General features: G+C 52.9%; 1 protein-coding gene across 4 annotated transcripts in view; it reads right to left on the bottom strand.

The window, feature by feature from the left end:
- Positions 1-2644: 2644 nt before the first annotated feature.
- Positions 2645-19595, bottom strand: part of LOC117978343 (ribosomal protein S6 kinase beta-1-like) — a 28557-nt gene continuing 11606 nt past the window's right edge. The window contains exons 4-6 of one of the 4 annotated variants that reach the window (XR_008621635.2): positions 15063-19470; positions 11368-11435; positions 2645-7517 (exon numbers count right to left, since the gene is read on the bottom strand). The gene's annotated coding sequence lies outside the window, so the exon portion shown is untranslated. Of the gene's footprint in view, positions 7518-8564; positions 10617-11367; positions 11436-13393; positions 19471-19595 lie in introns of those variants that run through there. The other 3 variants (XR_010110680.1, XR_008621634.2, XR_008621633.2) reach the window with 3 other exon arrangements.

The raw sequence follows: 19595 nt of genomic DNA, 5'->3' as shown, positions 1-19595 counted from the left end.
GAGGCTGAGACAGGAGAATCGCTTGAACCTGGGAGGCAGGGGTTGCAGTGAGCTGAGATGGTGCCACTGCACTCCAGCCTGGGAGACAGAGTGAGACTCCATCTCAAAAAAAAAAAAAAAAAGAAAAGAAAAGGTGAGTCAGGGAGGCCAGGGGTGAGGCTGGCGTTGGCCCCCGTAGTCATTCACACAAACAGCTCCTTTCTGAAGACAGTTGATTGCAGGCGTACAATGAGTGGTTAGAAAACAATGTCACCAGGAATAAAGTGGGAGCAGGCTGGGGCAGAGGCTGAGTGGCCAGTCATCTCTGGTGGCATCTCACTCAAGACATGGGCCGGGAGCTGAGGACACTGGAGACCACTTTGTTTCCTCATTGCTGTCAGGGGCCACTGCTGCCCTCCCCACCCACACTGCCCCTGTCAGCTCCTCCACCTCTAGGAATGGGGGTTTCCTGCATCCCCTCTCCAAGGCCAAGCTCAGGGGCTTCCCATGAGATTCAGCCAAAAAGGGCACAGGCCTTTTCTATCCCATGGGGGCCTGAGGCCAGTATCAGGCATCGGTCCCTGGTCTCCCCCGTCTGCTGGGACCTTTCTCTCCTGCCAGGCTGTGTTTTGTCCTCAGTGAGGCCTGCCAGGATGACCAGGTGATGTCACCCAGTCCGCCTGTTCCATCCCCTGGCTCCCCCTCAAGCCCTCCTTCCACTAAAACCACGGGGATTTCAGGAATGACCTGGAAAGCGACGCCACCTCTGCAGGAGGGGCCTGTTACGCTGGGCCAGTGAAATGAGCGCCTGGAAAGGGGGGTGCCATCGCCCCTTTCTTGAAGACACTCAGGGCCACCACAGAAGGAAAAGGCAGCAGCCCTGGTCCCCAGTGTGAGGAAAAGACCAATAAGCTGGCATCACTGTCTGCCGCTCAATCTGACTTCATAAAAGCCACCAGGGGCCATTTCTGGGTGGGGGAAGAGGCAGGTAGGAAAAGCCAAGTGCATCGGGCTCCCGGGCCTCAGCCAGAGCCTAGGCTTAATGGCACCTGAAGCCAGCCCTGGTGCTGCTGCACTGTGCACACTTTATAAAATGGGGCCGGGCGCGGTGGCTCATGCCTGTGATCCCAGCATTTTGGGAGGCCAAGGCGGGTGGATCACTTGAGGTCAGGAGTTCGAGACCAGCCTGGCCAACAAGATGAAACCCCTTCTCTGCTAAAAATACAAAAATTTTCTGGGCGTGGTGACGGGCACCTGTAATCCCAGCTACTCGGAAGGCTGAGGCAGGAGAATCGCTTGAACCCGGCAGGCAGAGGTTGCAGTGAGCTGAGATCATGCCATTGTACTCCAGTGACTGAGCGAGACTTTGTCTCTTAAAGAAAAAAAAAATGGACCTTGTGCCAGTTGTCTGGAGTGAACGTCCCCTGGCTGCCCCATCATGTCAGTGGAGAACAGAGAGCCAGGCCCTGGGCTGGCAGGACACCCCCTCCTCTCCTGGGGGATTGAGAGCTGTGGGTGGGGGTCTGCCCGGCAGCAGGGCCTCTGAGCTGGCTGGAGGTGTTTATTAATCCTGAGCTCCAGGGCTGGGGCCTCTCCGCTGAGCCTGCGCCTGCATGTGCACATCTGTCTCCAGCCCTGTCTGTCCTGGCCCAGCTCCTTGCCTATCTGGGTGTGATCACCGCCGCACTCCCCTGGGCATGTGGATGTAACAAGTTCAAACCTTCTGTGGGAGTCGGGCAGGCTCGGCCCCACCCTCAAGTCTGTGCCCTTTCCTCCCAGATTGGTTATGCAAGAGCAGGCATGAGTGTGGTCGTTGTGGGTGCATGCACGGCAGGCCTGGGGCCTGGCCGCCTGCTGCCTCGCCTGCAAGGAGGGGCCTCCCAGAAACTCCCTTCCCCAGTGCCCAGCCGCCCCACCTTGCCAGACTTAGGTGACCAGCCAGCAAGGATGCCCGCTGCCTCCCACCTGCCCTCCTGCCCTCCATCGCCAGCCAAGCCCAACCTGAGCCAGCACCTGCCTTTAACGACCAAGTTCAAGGGGCTGAGCAAAGGCTCCCAGGGGAAGGGGTCCCCCAAGGGCTCCCCAGCCAAGGGGTCCCCCAAAGGCTCCCCCAGAAAGCACAGCCGGTGAGTGGGACTGGGGGATGGGGAGCTGGGGAGCTGGGGTGGGGGTGGTGCCAAGCCCAGGTCCTTGAGCCACCTGGTGGTGGCCCAGAGCCCAGGACCAGCCCCGTGCTGGCATTTGGTGTCCTGAGGCTAAAGGGCCCAGGGGTGGACTCTCTCCTTGCCTTGGGAGCCGCAGGCCCAGGCCGAACTTCAGCCCTGGCAGGAGGCAGGGGATGGCCTGGGGCTCCCTACATCCTCTAAGGGGGCCTGCGGGCCACGGATTGAGGCTGCTCAGCGGGAGAAGTGCTGGACAGGAGCCTGCACCGATGCCCTCCTCTGCCAGAGGCTGGGACACAGGAGAGCCTGGCTGTGTGACGGCAGCTCTGCCCCAAGGCTCTCCTTGGCTGGAATGACCCCTGGAGCCTGGGTGCAGGGCATGAGGACTGAGCGGGCGGGGTGGGATCCCTGGGGTAGGGACGCAGGGGCTGTGCTGCCTCCTGCCTAAGCCAGAGCCCTCCCCAGAGTTCTCACCCAGGGCCTTGTTGTATTGAAGAGTTAGGGGTTCATGGCTGGGCGCGGTAGCTCATGCCTATAATCCCTGAACTTCAGGAGGCCAGTGTGGGAGGATTCCTTGGGCCCAGGAGTTTGAGACCAGCCTGGGCAACATAGGGAGATCTCGTTTCTATAAAAAAATAAAAGTAAAAACTAGCCAGGCATGGTGGCTCGTGCCTATTGCTTGAGCCCAGGAGTTTGAGGCTGCAGTGAGCCATGATCACACCACTGCGCTCCCGCCTGGGTGACAGACTGAGACTCTGTCTTTAAAAAAAAAAAAAATCCTGGTGCAATACCTCATGCCTGCAATCCTACCAGTTTGGGAGGCCGAGGCGGGTGGATGACTTGAGTCCACGAGTTGGAGACCAGGCTGGGCAACATGATGAAATCCCGTCTCTACAAAAAATATACAAAAATTATCTGGATGTAGTGGCGCATGCCTGTAGTCAGAGCTACTTGGGAGGCTGAGGTGAGAGGATCACTTGAGCCCGGGAATTCGAGGCTGCAATGAGCCGTGATCACTCCACTGCACTCTAGCCTGGGTGACAGAGCAAGACCCTGTCTGTTAAAACAGAACAAAATAGAGCTGGGGCTTCCTTTTCCAGTGGGTGTGGTGCAGGGGGCACTGGGCCTCCCTTGGACCACCCGGTTCTCTGGGGCCCAGCCCCAGCTCTCTGTGGATGGATTGGGTGGCGCTCTTCCCACTCACTGGCTTCAGCTCGTCTGCAGAGGAGGCGGCAGCCCGCCTGGGTCCAGGGTGTCGAGATAAGCTCAGGGATGAAAGGCTGGTGTGGGAGTGGGGGTGCCCATTACCCCGATAGGGATCAAGGCACCAACAGACACCGAGGCCGGGCGTCTGGGCGGATGGGAAAGACAGTGGTTAATACTCTCAGCTAACACTCTCGCTGAGTGACCTGTCCTCCCTGGGGCACCTGAGCCCCACCCAGGATGGAGTGTGCAGCTCCTGGTGGGAGCAGCCATCCCAGGAGGCGGGACCTGAGCAGGAGCGCCCGGGGCCCAGCACCTACAGCTCCCACTGTCCAGGCAGGCTCCCCAGCAGTGCACTCCTGGCCTGGGGCAGCTCGGTCCTCAGGGCCCTGTTGGCTCTGGATCACCTCACGTGTGATCCACTCGTTTGACATGAACTTACTGAGCACTTACTGCATGCCAGGACTGTTCTAGGCACTGCAGATGTCGATGTAGACAGAACCAACAGGCCCCTGCCTTCAAGGCACTAGCCCTCTAGTGGGATAAAAACTAACACGTGCTGGGTGCTGACCCTGCACCAGGCCTGCACTGGATGTTTCAGATGGATAAATTCAGTTAATGCTCACAATAGCCCTAAGGCATAGATATTTTTATTAAAATCCCGCTTTACGAGTGAGGCACCTCAGGCACAGAGAGGTTGAGTAACTTGCCCAAGGTCACACAGCATTAATGATGGAGAAAGATGAAACCAGGCTGTCTTGGCCACAGAGTTCTTCCAGACTGCTGTGCCTTCACCAGCACTGTCCCTTTGCCTGGGGGGTGGGGGGCGGCCCATCCTTTGACCCAGTTCAAGGCTTCCCCTGCCCCAGGATAATGATCCCCTATAAGGCACTGTGCTCATGAGGCTTGGACCAATCTGCCCTCTTTTAGGTCTGCTTGACCTCGTGACCTCCACAGAGTGACTGCATGCACACAGCAGGTGCTCTATGGAGGCTGCAGGGCGAATGCACAGAAAAAGCCCTGGGGTGGAAGCAAGGTTTCCCCTCCGTCCCTGACCATGTGACTCAGAGCAAGTCAGGGCCCAATCTGGGCTTTGAACCCTCAACTCTGGAGAATGTTAGGGTGCCCAGCAGTCTCTTGTGCCTGCCTCCCCTCCCCGGCTCTGACAGTGTGAGGCTCCTCTAGACGGCTACTGAAGCCAGCACTCTGACAAAGCTCCCCGGGGTGGAGGAGGTATAGGGGAACACAGGGCTGGAGTGGGAGGAGGTGGGGGTGGGGGGCATGCTGCTGCCTCCCTGCCCCAGCCAGCCCAACTGCCCCTCCCAGGGCCCAGCCAGGCTGGCTCAGGTACTAGTGGCTGAGCCGGTGATTCACCGGCTCGTGGAGGGGAAGTGGCAGGCAGCTGGGTGGGGTCGGGAACTCACTGCCAGCACAGCTGGCTGAGGCTGGGACACCAAGGCCGCCTGCCCCCCAGCACCACACAGACCTGAGACCCTCACCTTTTGACCCCTCATGTGGCGGGGCAGTGCTAACACCCCCAACCAGGACTAGCTCACAGAGCCTCCTTCAGAGAGAGACCCCAAAGTCAGGGCAGTGAGCTAGGCTCTGGGGGCAGTATGGGGTGGAGGGAGGGCAGGGGATGCCACCTGGATGGGGCACAGAGGGGCCTCTTCCACCGAGCTGCCCACTGTCCCCTCCACCCACCAGGGCTGCCACCCAGGAGCTGGCCCTGCTCATCTCCCGCATGCAAGCCAACCCCGACCAGGTGGAGCGGGACATCCTGGAGACGCAGAAGAGGCTGCAGCAGGTGAGGCCCCGGGCATGGCAGCAGTTGGCAGGGCGTGGGCAGGCTGGGTGACATGGGAGGCTCATCATCAGGCCTGGCACTCCCTGAGTGCCCCCTGGTGATGGTGAAGATGGGACAGATGACATTTGTCCTGCACCGCCTGTCCCCTAACACACGGTGGGAGAGAGGGCTCAGCTTCCTTCTTTGCTGGGCTCCCCTGTGTCCTTGTCACCTGCCCCACGGACGCCCTGGGCCTGACCCTGTGCCTGGCGTGGGCCTCGAGGTTGGCCAGCATAGCTGGGGCCCCAAAGGTGGGGCTCAGGCGCACAGTGATGGGCAGCTGGGGTGTGGGGGCTCTGGGCCCTGGCGAGTCTGCCCATCCCCTGCCCCCAGGACCAGCTGAACAGTGAGCAGAGCCAGGCCCTGCAGCACCAGCAGGAGACGGGCGGCACCTGAAGGAGGCCGAGGTGCTGCTCAAGGACCTCTTCCTGGACGAGGACAAGGCCCGGCGGCTCAAGCACCTGCAGGCTGAGGAGACAGAGAAGGAGTGAGTGGGGCTGCGGCAGGGCTGGGGGTCCCTGGGGAAGACCCAGGCCCAGCCCTGACCTGCCGGCCTGGGTCGGCTTCTTGACAGCATCGAGCAGCTGCACGAGCAGGTGACCCAGGAGTGTGCCGAGTACCGTGCCCTGTACGAGAAGATGGTGCTGCCGCCCAGACGTGGGATCCAGGGTCAACTGGGCACACGTGCTGGAGCAGAAACAGGTCAGGAGCTCAAAGTCACACCCCAGTGTGATCAGAGAGCGATACGGAACTGCATTTAACCCAGGGCCTGACTGTAGGCTTGAACAGTCAGGGTGTAGGGGTGGCTCAGGGGTCTGGGCAGGGAGACAGCAGAGGAGACAGTGCAGTCAGGGAAGACTTCCTGCAGGAGGAGGCACATGAAGAGACCTCAGAGGGGTGAGAGGGCTCGGTTGGATCAGGGTGACAGTAGTGAGGAGAGGACAATTCCAGAAAGAAGGAGCAAAGGCACCTGCCAGGAGGAAGCCTACGGTTCGATGGGACTTGGGGATTTCTGGGCAGGTGGGCAGAGCCAGGTCATGGGGCATTCTGATCCCTGGGTGAGGAGTTGTGCTTTGATGCCACACAGAAGGGGTGTCATCATGACAATAGAGGGACAGTGGGGAAGGGCCCGGGTGGAGCAGGGCGTTCTGAGGGCCCTAGAGCTTGGCTGGAGGTGTCCAGACAGGAAGCACTGAGGCTGGGTCACAGACAAGGCAGGATGGAGCTGGAGACTTCTCAGAGGCTGAGCCCAGCATCTGGGAACCAGTGGGACTCAGGGGCCACTGCAGAATGGCCTCACCCCTGGGTGAGCTGCAGGGCGTGCACCCGGGCTGCTCCCAGGCTCGTCCACGCTCTGCCCAAATGACCAAGTCCACTTCTCTGGGTGGGAGACGTGTGGGGTTCTCTGGCTCCCCACCGCGGTCCTGCGGTGACTGAGCCGCCGGCTCTCCTGCAGAAGCAGGTCTGCGCAGGCCAGTACGGGCCGGGCATGGCGGAGCTGGAGGAACAGATCGCGGAGCTCAACATCCTGCAGAACGAGATCGACGACCAAGGAGAGCAGCTGGGGAGCCTCGTGGGGCCGGTGGGTGAGCCGGGAGGATGTCACATCCGGGGCCAGCCCCAGCCCCTGTTTTTCCAGTCAGAGCCGGAGCTAGATCGGCTGGGCCCTGGGAATAGGGGTGGGTGGGGTATGGCTGGTCCAGATCTTAGGGGGCCGTCTCCCCGCGCCCCACCTCTCACGGGCTTGTTTCTCCCCTTGGTCGAGGCAGGATGCAGCCACCATCCGGAGCCAATACCGAGACCTACTGGTGAGCAGGAGGGAGGGTCGGGCAGGGTGGCTGCGGGTGGGCCTGGGTGGCCGCCTGGACCCTGCCCGGGGCCAGTGTTCCTGAGCGCGGCCCAATGGCGCCTTTTGCCCCCCACTGTCTCTCTCCCCACCCTGCCGCTGGCGGCGGGTCCTGAGCACAGAAGGCGGCGTCGTGGCGCGGGCAGAGCCTGGTCAGCCTGTACACGCACCTGCAGGGCTGCACGCGGCAGCTGAGCGCCCTGGCGGAGCAGCAGTGCCGCATCCTGCAGCAGGACTGGAGCGACCTCATGGCCGACCCTGCGGGCGTGCGGCGGGAGTACGAGGTCGGCTGGCAGAGGTTGGGGCCAGGTGGGGGCGACCAGGGCCATCCTGGTCCTCACCGCCGCTTCTCACCCGACTCGCCCCCAGACTTCAAGCAGCACTAGCTGCTGAGCCAGGAGCAGAGCGTAAACCAGCTGGAGGACGACGGCGAGCACATGGTGGAGCTGCGGCACCCCGCGGTGCGGCCCATCCAGGAGCGCTGGGGGCAGGGCGAGAGTGAGAAGGGACAGGGTGGGCGGGGAAGGCAGGGAGGTGGGGTGGACGTGGGTTGGGGGGCGGGGCGTGGTCCGAGGGCTGCGTGTTGCGGTACCCAGGCCCACCAGGAGGCCCTGAAGATGGAGTGGCAGAACTTCCTGAACCTGTGTATCTGCCAGGAGACCCAGCTGCAGCACGTGGAGGACTACAGCCGGTGAGCCCTCGGGCAGGCGGCAGGGGCGGCAGGGGCAGGAGGTCCCACAGCACTCCCGCCCACAGGAGAGGCACTGCACCTCTCAACTAGACAGAGCTGGCAGGGCGCAGTGGCTCACACCTGTAATCCCAGCACTTTGGGAGGCCGAGGCTGGCGGATCACTTGAGGTCAGGAGTTCGAGATCAGCCTGGCCAAGATGGTGAAACCCTGTCTCTACTAAAAATACCAAAATTAGCCAGACGTGGTGACGCACGCCTGTAATCCCAGCTGCTCAGGAGGCTGAGGCAGGAGAATCGCTTGAACCCGGGATGTGGAGGTTGCAGTGGGCCGAGATTGGTCCACTGCATTCTAGCCCGGGTGACAAAGAGAGACTCCACCTCAAAAATAAAATAAAATAGAGCTGTGTGGTTGCCACTCGGTCCCAGAGGGAAGGAAAGGCATGGGCACATTCTCAACAGGGTGAAGCGTTTCCCAGGGGGGTGAAAATTGGTTCTTAATGGCAGAAAAATAACTCTTCTTATGCATGAAGTACAGATCCACATACAGCACCTAAGCTGTATACAGCATATCTGTGGTATAAAACTTTTGTGGGGGCCAGGTGTGGTGGCTCACACCTGTCATTCCAGCACTTTGGGAGGCTGAGCCAGGAGAATTGCTTGACCCCAGTAGTTCCAGACCAGCCTGGGCAACATAGTGAGACCCTGTCTCTATACAAACAGATAAATCTCTATCAAAATAAATAAGTAAATAAAATTTTATGGGGATGAGGTGGGGGAAAATAAAGAAAAGATTTCTTAAAAGGGCTCTTTAGGAGAATAATAATGAAAAAAAACGGTTGAGAAACCCTGATATAATATACAACTGGGATTTGGGGGCAGATAATGTTTCATACATTTTCCTATAGAACCACAAACTATGATCACACACTGACAAAAATTCCGTAAAAACACTTGGAATGCTTCTTTAAAGCATAGCTTCTTCTCCGGGGCTGGGACAAGTGCAGCTCCAATACCCTCTGTCCCAGCAAGAAAGACTTCAGGTGCTGGAGGGAGGCAGGTGACGGTTCCCTTCATTTGTGCAGGAAGGATGAAGACCAAGTGTTTTATGACCCACTTAAAAAAATTAAGTTCAGTGCACGAATAAGACCCCATTTGTAAGAGCACACTGGTGATAAAAGGTCCTGCCGCCTGGGTACGGAAAAGAAAGACCGACCAGAGTAGGGGAGAGTGACAGTTTAGGTTTAGCTGGTTTAAGTTTAGCTGGCTTAGGTTTATCTTGTTTAGGTTTATCTGGTTTGTGTTTAGCTGGTGTGTGTTTAGCTGGTTTAGGTTTACCTTGTTTAGGTTTTTCTGGTTTAGGTTTAGCTGCTGTGTGTTTAGGTGGTTTAGGTTTAGCTGGCTTAAGTTCAGCTGGTTTGTAGAGTTAGTGGGCAGCAGGTTGCCCCAGGCTCTGCCCTTGACCACCCAGTGAACTTAGTTCCAGAAGAGGCCGACTCAGTCAGCCAGACCCTGGAGAAGCTCAACTCCAACTTGGATGCCAAGTCCAGCCCTGCACCTAGGGGCCCCCCTGGCACCCCCACAGAGCTGCTGCAACAGCTGGAGGTGAGACAGCCCCACCAGGCCATCTGCACCCCACCTCTGGGAATTGGTCCTGTCCATCTTTCTGGGCCTCAGCCCTTCTGCCTCGGTACCTAGTCCTGTCCCAAGCCCTGGCCTGGGTGCTGGCGGGGGGTCTGCTTTAGCAGGAGGCTGGCCAGGTACCAGCAAGCTCCTCCCACCTCTGGACATCAGTTTTCTCATTTGCAGTGGGACAAGGGCAGCCTGGGAGAGCTCTGAGGCCCGTCTAGCTTCTGCTCTGAGGCCTGGGTGATGCTGTGCCATCCCCCTCCCTGCAACTAGCAGATCCCAGGATCCTAGGCCCCCAGAGAGGGGCTCCTTTTACTTTGCTGATTTAGAGACCCCTGCCTTCTTGAAGGCCAGCCTCTAGTCCTTTTGAAGGATGGGTATGGTGTGGCCAGCCTCCAGTGCAGCCTGGCCTGAGTCCCCTCTGCCTGGGCCCCTGGCAGGCAGAGGAGAAACAGCTGGCCATCACTGAGAGGGCCACTGGGGACCTGCAGCGGCGAAGCCGGGATGTGGTCCCCCTGCCACAGCGAAGAAACCTGCCTTAGCAGCCCCTGCACGTGGACAGCATCTGTGACTGGGACCCAGGAGAAGTGCGAACTCCCCCACCTCACCCCTGCCACCATCCAGCCCCACCTAGCCCATCCCCTGCCCCTGCCCAAGCCCATCCCTGCTCCATCCCCAGCTGTCTCCTGCGCCCACTTTTGCCCTACTCCTTCCCTTGACGCAGACCCTCCTCTCTCCAAGTCCTGTCCTGCCTCTTTTCTACCCCAGCACCTCCCACTCTACTCTTGTCCCTGTTCCAGCTGCTGTCCCCATCTGTCTCTGTCCCCAGCCCCTACTCTGCCCTGGCCTTGGACCCCTGCCCCTGAGCCCGCAGCAGCCGCTCCCTTTCTGTGCTCGCAGGTGCAGCTGCTGCGGGGTGAGCGGTATAAGCTGATAGATAACACTGACCCGCACACCTGGGTCGTGCAGGGCCCTGGTGGGGAGAACAAGTGTGCTTCCGCCGCCTGCTTCTACATCCCAGCACCATACCCTGATGCCGTGGCCAGTGCCTCCCGGTAGGTCTGTGTCGGGATACTCAGGGGCAGGCTGTGGGCAGAGCAGGCCAGCCCTGTGCTGTCCAAGCCCATGGCCCGGCAGACCCCTGCTGAAAGGCCGGCCTTCACCTGAAGCTGCGTCTACTGCGGCTGGGGAGGGTGAGAGGCAGAGTAAGGACCTCTTTCTCCGATCACCTCTTCGTTCTAGGCTGGCCTCGGAGCTGCAGGCCCTGAAGCAGAAATGGGCCACAGTCCAGAGCCGCCTGAAGGCCAGCACTGTGGAGTCTGTTCAGCTCAGCCAGCAGGGTACCCAGGGTGGCCTGGGGAGGGGTGGCTGTGGGGCTGGAAGGAGTAGATTCTGACTTCCAACTGGTCTGTGATGGGCAGGGGTTGCCTTGGGTTAGGGACCATCACTCTGGGGATTTCATCTCTGGGGTGGCCCTGCCCATCCCCTCCACCCTACCCCGACAGGACCCTCTGTGGGCACCTGGTGGGGGTACCCATCTGCCAGTCTGGAGATGGGCCCTGGGCCCTCACCAGCACCTCTGCCCCCAGCTGCATCTGGCTTGGCCCTGGCCAACCCACAGGCCCAGAAGCTCCTGACACAGATGACCCGGCTGGATGGAGACCTGGGACAGATAGAGAGGGAGGTGCTGGCCTGGGCGCGGGCCCAGCTGAGCCGCACCACGCCCCTGGAGGACCTGGAGGGCCACATCCACAGCCACGAGGTGGGTGAGCGGCGGAAAGAGGCGGCTGCGATGAGAAGCGGCCCGGCCCTGGTGCTCACACTTGAGGGAGGTGAGGCAAGCGCAGGAGCAGTGGCTGGGACGGAGGCGGAGAAGGGTGTGGACAGACCCGGGCTCAGACAAGCTGGTTCCCCTCCTGGCTCCTCTACTGACCAGCTCTGTGATCTTAGACTACATAACTTTCTGGGCCTTGGTTTCCTCATCCCTGAAGCAGATGTAATAATGCCCAGCTCACCTGATCATTCAGGAAGGTTCCAGTAGGGCCCAATGTCAACAACTCCAGGAGGTATTCTGGCGAAGCTCCTGAAATAGCAAGGAAGCCTGGAGAATCTTAGGAAGAAATGTCCCCTGGCTGCAAGGGGGAGCCTTCCTGGGGAGGTTGCAGCATTGTGTAAACTCCTTACCCAAGAACAGCAAGCTCTCTGCCACGTGGACTCAACACTCCCAAAAGTGCTCAAAGTGAAACCCACACCAGGCCACAGTCTGGGTTATCCTTCCAAACTAGTTTCTTTTATTTTCTTGAGACAAAGTCTCTCTGCATCACCCAGGCTGGAGTGCAGTGGCGCTACCTCGGCTCACTGCAACTTCTGCCTCCCAGGTTCAAGTAATTCTCCTGCCTCAATCTCCGGAGTAGCTGGGATTACAGGTGCACACCACCATGCCCAACTAATTTTTGTATTTTTAGTAGAGATGGGGTTTCACCATGTTGGCCAGGCTGATGTCGAACTCCTGACCTCAAGTAATCCACCCATCTTGGCCTCCCTGAGTGCTGGGATTACAGGCGTGAGCCACTGCGCCTGGTCTGTTTCTTGAGATGGGGTCTCACTTTGTCACCCAGGCTGGAGTGCAGTGGTGTGCAGTGGTATAATCTCAGCTCACTGCAACCTCCACCTCCCAGGCTTGAGTGATCCTCCCACCTCGGCCTCCCAAGTAGTTGGGACCACAGGTGTAACACTGAGCCCAGCTAATTTTTTTGGTAGAGATGGGGTTTTGCCATGTTGCCCAGCTCATGTGACAGTGAGCTGTAGATGAATGTTTGGAGTCATTGGATGATTACTAGAAAATGAGCCATGAAATGGGATGAGAACATGAGACAGTGTAGAAACTGGGAACATAAATGGCTGCAGGTCTGAGAACGTAACATGACATTACTGGGTAGAGGCAGAACGTTCTAGGAGAACACTGAGAATGGGAGTTCAGGGTATCCAGGGGAGTTCACTCAGGGCTCCAGTAATTGGTTTTGTGTCCTGAAGGGGCAGTCACCCAGCTGAATCAGAGTCAGGCTGACACTGACCCAGATCCCTGTGACCAGGACTCTCAGCAATGACACAGAGGTGACCTGGGGGAGCAGTGGTCTTAGGATGGGAGGAGGAAGAGCCCCCATGTGGGGCACGTGGACACAGGAAGAGGTGCAGGTGCTGGCCTGTGAACCTGGTCTTCACCTGAGGGAGGGGCAAGTGGAGGGCAGGTACCCAGATGATGGTGGACAGTGGCCACTCTTGTAACTCCTTGAACTTCTTTTCCTTTCTTTCCCCTCTGGGATGAGAAGGCCATGACAAGGGTATTTTTTCCCTTGTTTCCCAAGACTGCCTGAATTTCAGATTGATGTTTTGTACATGGGAGTGGCTGTGCCTTGACCTGGTTGCTGTTGAAGGAATATTGGAAAGGTTGTAAAGCCAGAACTGTAACTTTCTGTGATAGAAACAGCCTGGCCTGTGTCCCTACTCACGTCCCAGCATCCACAGGACAACACTCATCATGAGCTAAGGGGGCAGGTGTGGGCCACAGTGATACACATACTGGGCCACTTAGGCAAACCTGTTGTTTTCCTCTCCTGTCAGGACCACAAAACACCCAGCCACGTGGTTAGCATATGACTAACGCCAGCTGCAGCTCCAGGGACAGGCCATACATTATCCAACCGATCTGAGTGTCCACTCCCAGTCACTATGATGGTGTCAGGGGAGACGATGTGAGTGATCTGGACAAGTTGTCCTGAAGGCCAGGATTCCTGATCAGTAGGTCAGGGACTCCAGGTCTTAATCATTCTGGAGGGTGTGTATCCAAATGTGATTCCCAGGACGGCAGAGGTATTTTGTTCCCATGGGAATTCAGCCAGGGGACAGGAAAGGACATGGAGAAGGGACATCTCAGATTAAGTCTCAGAGGGAGATTCTGCTTTTGCCTTCTAAAAGGAAAAGTTCCTGTGACACCTTTGAATGATGCTAGGAGGCAGTTTTGGTACAGCAGTTTTCACTCTATCACCCAGGCTGGAGTGCAGTGGCACGATCTTGGCTCCTGCAACCTCTGCCTCCTGGGTTCAAGTCATTCTCCTGCCTCAGCCTCCCAAGTAGTTGGTACCACAGGTACATGCCACCACACCCGGCTGATTTTTGTATTTTTAGTAGAGAGGGGGTTTCACCATGTTGGCCAGGCTGGTCTCGAACTCCTGACCTCAGGGTTATAGGTGTGAGCCACCATGCCCCATGAGCTTATTATTAGAGCTTATTTCCCATCCCATAAGATACAACACTACTTGTGTTACATAGTGAGCAGTGTGGGGAAGAAAAGCTTGAGAATTAAGTTAGTGACAAATCCAGTGTACTCAAAAAGAGGGAAAAAAACACTCTGAAACAATTGCTTTCCCCATATTCTATTCTCCCTAGAGGTAGTCCAAAAAGGAATGACAAAAGAAAAAAAAGGATACAAAATGAGATACATGTTCATGTGACATATAAGTACAGTAATAAAATAAGCATATATGATATTTAAGCAAAATAATATGCATTGATGGTCATCTGATATAAATCCATCATTTCTGTTGGCCGACATCTAAAACCTTTACTTTTCTGAAGAGACAAGCTATAAATCTATACAGATATTTCTACAATGAGAATTCACTATTACATATGATCCAATATATTTTGATGTCAAATATTCACAATTAATGTTAAAAAATCCCCTACTTAGCCAGGCGCGGTGGCTCATGCCTGTAATCCCAGCACTTTGGGAGGCCAAGGCGGGTGGATCACGAGGTCAAGAAATCGAGACCATCCTGGCCAACATGGTGAAACCCTGTCTCTACTAAAAATACAAAAATTAACTGGGAGTGGTGGTGCGTGCCTGTAGTAGGCTGAGGCAGGACAATCACTTGAACCCAGGAGGCAGAGTTTGCAGTGAGCTGAGATCGCACCACTGCACTCCAGCCTGACGACAGAGCGAGACTCTGACTCAAAAAAAAAAAACCCTACTTATGTTAAGAGTACCAAAAATAGGGCCAGGAATGATGGCTCAGGCCTATAATTTTGGCACTTTCGGAAGCCAAGGTGGGAAGACAGCTTGAGTCCAGGAGTAAAACAGACTCTGTCTCTACAAAAAAATTAAAAATTAGCTGGATGTGGCACACACCTGTAGTCCAGGTACTCATGAGGCTGAAATGGGTGGATCACTTGAGCCTGGGAGGTCAAAGCTGCAGTGAACTGTGATCGCACCACTGCACCCTACACCCAGCCTGGGCAAGGTGAGACCCTGTCTCAGAAAAAAAAAAAAAAAGGTACCAAAAATCCATAGCTGTTTCAGGAATAAAATACATGTAGTTAGTGAGGTTTTTCTCCCCCACTGCTATGACTTAATTTTTGGTTGAGATGCTAAGCCAAACATCATTTTAACTCTGTGGCCCAACCGAAAAAGGGAATCATACTCTCCAAAGAATTGTACATTCCCACTCTAATTGCTAAAATAAAATGTTGGATTATGAAAATCAATTTTGTACATATCAGTAAGTTATAAGAGCATGGCTTATTAAAAAAAAAAAAAAGCGGGCAAGGTTACCTACATGAACTGCAAAGCAAGCAAACTGAATTTTCTTCTCGAAGAGCCCATCCTCATACTTAAAATTTCCCACAACTATATAGAAATTCTTTCACTTACCAGAAAGAGCTGATGGGCACTTTCACTGAGAGTTGAGTCATCTGGGCTGTCGACAGGTGTCTGACGTGTAAACTTGGAATCAAACTGACTTACATCCTCTTCAGATTGCTTTATACAAACAAAATAATTTAGAAAATAATGAATAGTCCATATTACATCAATCAAATGCACTGTAAGCTCTGGGAGCTCTTTTCGCAGGGGTTAACTATAATAAAGTATTAGAATAGTCTTAGCAGGCACAGAATGAAGAAAAAAATGCAGGTGGAAAGTACTGAGTCAAATTACATCTTCAAATCTTAAACATGCATTAAAATAGATTTTAGTATACTGTTATTCCTATTAAAAATGTGAATATATCAACTGGGCATGGTGGCTCATGCCTGTAATCCCAGCACTTTGGGAGGCTGACGCGGGCAGATCATGAGGTCAGGAGTTCGAGACCAGCCTGGTCAATATAGTGAAACCCCATCTCTACTAAAAATACAAAATATTAGCCAGGAGTGGTGGTGGGTGCCTGTAATCCTAACTACTTGAGAGGCTAAAGCAGGAGAATTGCTTGAACCCGGGAGGAAGAGGTTGCCGCAAACACAGATTGTGCCACTGCACACCAGCCCAGGTGACAGCGCAAGAGTCTGTCTGAATAAAAAAAAACAAAAAAACAAAACAAAACAGAAAAAGTGAATATATTGAGCTCAAAACGAGTTGGAAAAAATGTGAATATCAATTTCCTCTCTCACAAAGCTTCAGTGTGCTTAGTCCACTGGCTAAATCCCTGTTTACAGATCATTAGTTCAGTTGGCTACTGCAGGTTTGTAATAAACCTGAAAAACTACTGAAGCAGAGTTAAAACATGAATAATACTGGTAAGATGCTCCAGTTAAAGTTTCTTCAACAGCTTATTTCATTCCTTTAGAAATCTAAAGGAGCAAAAATAATTTTCTATTCTGCATGGGTTATAAGTTATATTCCCTTGTGAAAGTATAGTTATCACTTCAGTTCTAACCATGAGATTGATTTATGTAATTCCTTGTCTCTTTCCCAAAATATCTGGTTAGACTCTTGGGCCAAATCTAGGAAGTAAATAATAATTTAGAATATCTGACTTAATACTAAAAGATGACCACATTGACTTGATAATTCTCTTAGAGCCCAGACTGTGAACTTGCACTCCCTGGAGGAATGGCTGATTCCAAGTGTGGGGAAAATGTAAAAGATAAGCAGAGAACAGCAGTTTCCTTATTTTGCTCTCTCGTCCAACACCAGACAACGTGCTCGTCAAAAGGACTCAGAACCCAATATGAAGACGCACCCAGCATTCAACGAAGGGAAAAAATGAGCATCAATAAAAATAACGGCCAGGTGCGGTGGCTCACGCCTATAATCCCAACACTTTGGGAGGCAGAGGCAGGTGGATTGCTTTTGAGCTCAGGATTTGAAGACCAGCCTGGTGAACATGGCAAAACCCTGTCTCTACCAGAAACACAAAAATTAGCTGGGCGTGGTGGTGTACCTGTGGTCCCAGCTACTCAAGAGGGTGAGGTGGGAGGATTGCTGGAGGCCGGGAAGTCAAGGCTGCAGTGGGCAGAGATTATACCACTGCACTACAGCTTGGGTGACAGAGTAAGACCCTGCCTCAAAACAATAAATGAATAAATAAAAATAAAAATAACTGCAATCAAATGAAACACAAATATGTTAAAACGTGTAAGTTCATAATATACTAAAAAAAAAAACACACACACAAAGTTCATTGGTCAATTTTGGAAGATGCTAGGGAACTAATTCATTATTTTGAAAACTAGGAAAGAATCAAACATACATCCTGCCTTTCCTGTATGAACTATACCTTGTGTAACTAACTGTTCAAAGAGTTTCTCTTTATGAAAGAATTCCAGCTAACAAAGAAAGAAGAAATAACAGAATAAAACCATTTCACAAACACCTGATGAAATTATAAAAGTAGGCCAGAGTTTCTCAACCTCAGGGCTACTGACATTTTAGGCCTATTAATACTTTGCTGTAGGGGGCTGTGCTGTGCTGACTCTTACCCCTGAAGGTACCTATAGCATTCCCTCCCCCAAGTTGTGACAATCAGTGTGTCTCCAGACATTGCCAAATTACCCTGGTAGTGAAATGCTGACACAGGCAATGATCAGTGACCACTAACATCACTAAACACACACACACACACAACTACACATTATGCCTCCTGATCAAAGCATATGCAATACCGAGAGTTTAATCTGAATCAAATCAACCACCTAAATTTAACTACCAGTTTTTGGAAATTCAGGGAACAGATGAACATGGGCAATGACACCTATGGGGATAATATCAGCAAAATCAAAATTTGAGAATTCTACAGGACAAATGACCCAGTTTCTTCAATAAATCATTAGGGGAATCTATAAATGAAAAGAGACTTAAGAGACATAGTAATCAAACTATATACAGACCTTGATTAAATCCTTACAAACAGGAGAAAAAAAAAAAGAATGGAACAACAACAACAAAAAAACTAGGGGGGGCAACACAGGGAGACCTCATCTCTAGAAAAATTCAAAAAATTAGCTGGGTGTGGTGATGCACCCCTGTGGTCCCAGCTATATGGGAGGATCCCTTGAGCCTGGGAGGTTGAGGCTGCCATGAGCCACTATCATGCCACTGCACTCCAGCCTGGGCAACACAGAAAGACCCTATCTCAAAAAAAAAAAAAAAAAAACTGGGGAAACTCAACTTCTTAGGTGTGATGGTGGGATGGCAGTTATGTTTAAACAAGATGACCTAATCATTTTTAAGCTGTGCAGTAGGTGTATGACAGTCATCCTCCTTACAATTGTTTGTTGTTTTTTAAAGTGGGTCACATTATGCTCCATGACCAAAAAATAATCACTATCATCCTCCTCCTCCTCCTCCACCTACATCCCAAGGAATGGAAAAAGAAACTGTTTTCTCAGATTCTGAAGTGGGAGAAAGACAATAACTAACACACTAACTCATTTACTTATAAACATATTGTTATGGATTGAATCGTGTGCCTTACCCACCCCCCAAAAAATTTCATATGTTGAAACTCTAACCTCTAGTTCCTCAGAATGTGACCTTATTTGGAAAGGGTTATTGCAGATGTAATGAGTGAAGATGAGGTCCTACGGGAGTAGAGAGGAACCCTAATCCAATATGCCTGGTATCCTTAGAAAAAGGGGAAATTTGGCCACAGATACGCACACAGGTAGAACACCATGTGAACGTGAAGGCAGAGATCCGGGTGATGCACCTACAAGCCAAAGAATGACAACGATTACCAGCAAACCACCAGAAGCCAGGGGAGAGGCATGGAACATACAGTTTCTCACGGTTGTCAAAGAAACCAACTTTTAACAACGTGATCTAGAACTTCTAGTCTCCAAATCTATGAGATAATAAATTTCTGTTGTCTAAGCCACCCGGTTTGTGGTACTTTGTTGCAGCAAGCCTAGCAAACTAATGCACGTATATTCTATATTTTGAAGAAAAAATTCCCAAAGAATCATATTTAAAATGGTTAAATTAAGCAAAATAAAACAAACCAAAAAAAGAAAGGTCCCAACTACCCGAAATATTTAATTGTCTTAGGTAACTGACTTAAAAATAGCTAATACAGTCAATTGCCACTGGCTTTAGTTCTTTAAAAGATAGTACAAAAATAAAAGATGCTTGGCTGGGTGCAGAAGCTCACACCTGTAATCCCAGCACTTTGAGAGGCTGAGGTGGGTGGATCACTTGAGCCCAGGAGTTCGAGACCAGCCTGGGCGACATGGTGAAACCGTTTCTACAAAAAAATACAAAAAAATTAGCCAGGCATGGTGACATGTGTCTGTAGTCGCAGCTGTTCAGGAAGCTGAGGTGGGAGAATCACCTGAGCCTGGGGAGGTCAAGGCTGCATTGAACTGTGATCGTGCTACTGCACTCCATCCTGGGTGACAGAGTGAGAGCCCGTCTCAAAATAAAATAAATAAATAATAAAAACAAAGATGCTGAAGAGAGGATAAACCAGAGATCTTTGAACTGCTAATAAAAATAACGTTTCTGTCTGCTCTGAGATTTTTCTTACTCTAAAAAAATCTCAAGCGATCTTCCTGCCTCAGCCTCGCAAGTAGCTGGGACTTACAGGCACATACCACCATACCCAGCTGACTTTTAAATGTTTTGTAGAGGTGGAGTCTTGTTATGTTGCCCATGCTGGTCTTGAACTCCTGGCTTCAAACAATCCTCCCACCTCAGCCCTTTAAAGTTTTGGGATTACAGGCTTGAGCCACTGCACCCAATTATAAGCTTTCATGTATACTTACAACAGAGGTTTAAATGGGGGCTCCACCTTTCGAGCCAGAAGTTCTTCCCAGTTAATGTGTCTAAAGAATGGATGAGCCTAGGAAAAAAAAAGCAGAAAGAAAAGTTGAGGGGAATAGACTTTGCTGGATTGATAAATTAATCACCTTTTTGAAGTTACAAGTCACAAAATAAGCTAACTTATAAGCAACTACATATAACCCT

The sequence above is a fragment of the Pan paniscus genome, chromosome 19 (genome assembly GCF_029289425.2).
Source record: "Pan paniscus chromosome 19, NHGRI_mPanPan1-v2.0_pri, whole genome shotgun sequence".
NCBI lineage: Eukaryota > Metazoa > Chordata > Mammalia > Primates > Hominidae > Pan > Pan paniscus.
Note: the sequence above shows the minus strand (reverse complement) of the source record. Positions and strands in the feature narration are given on the sequence as shown.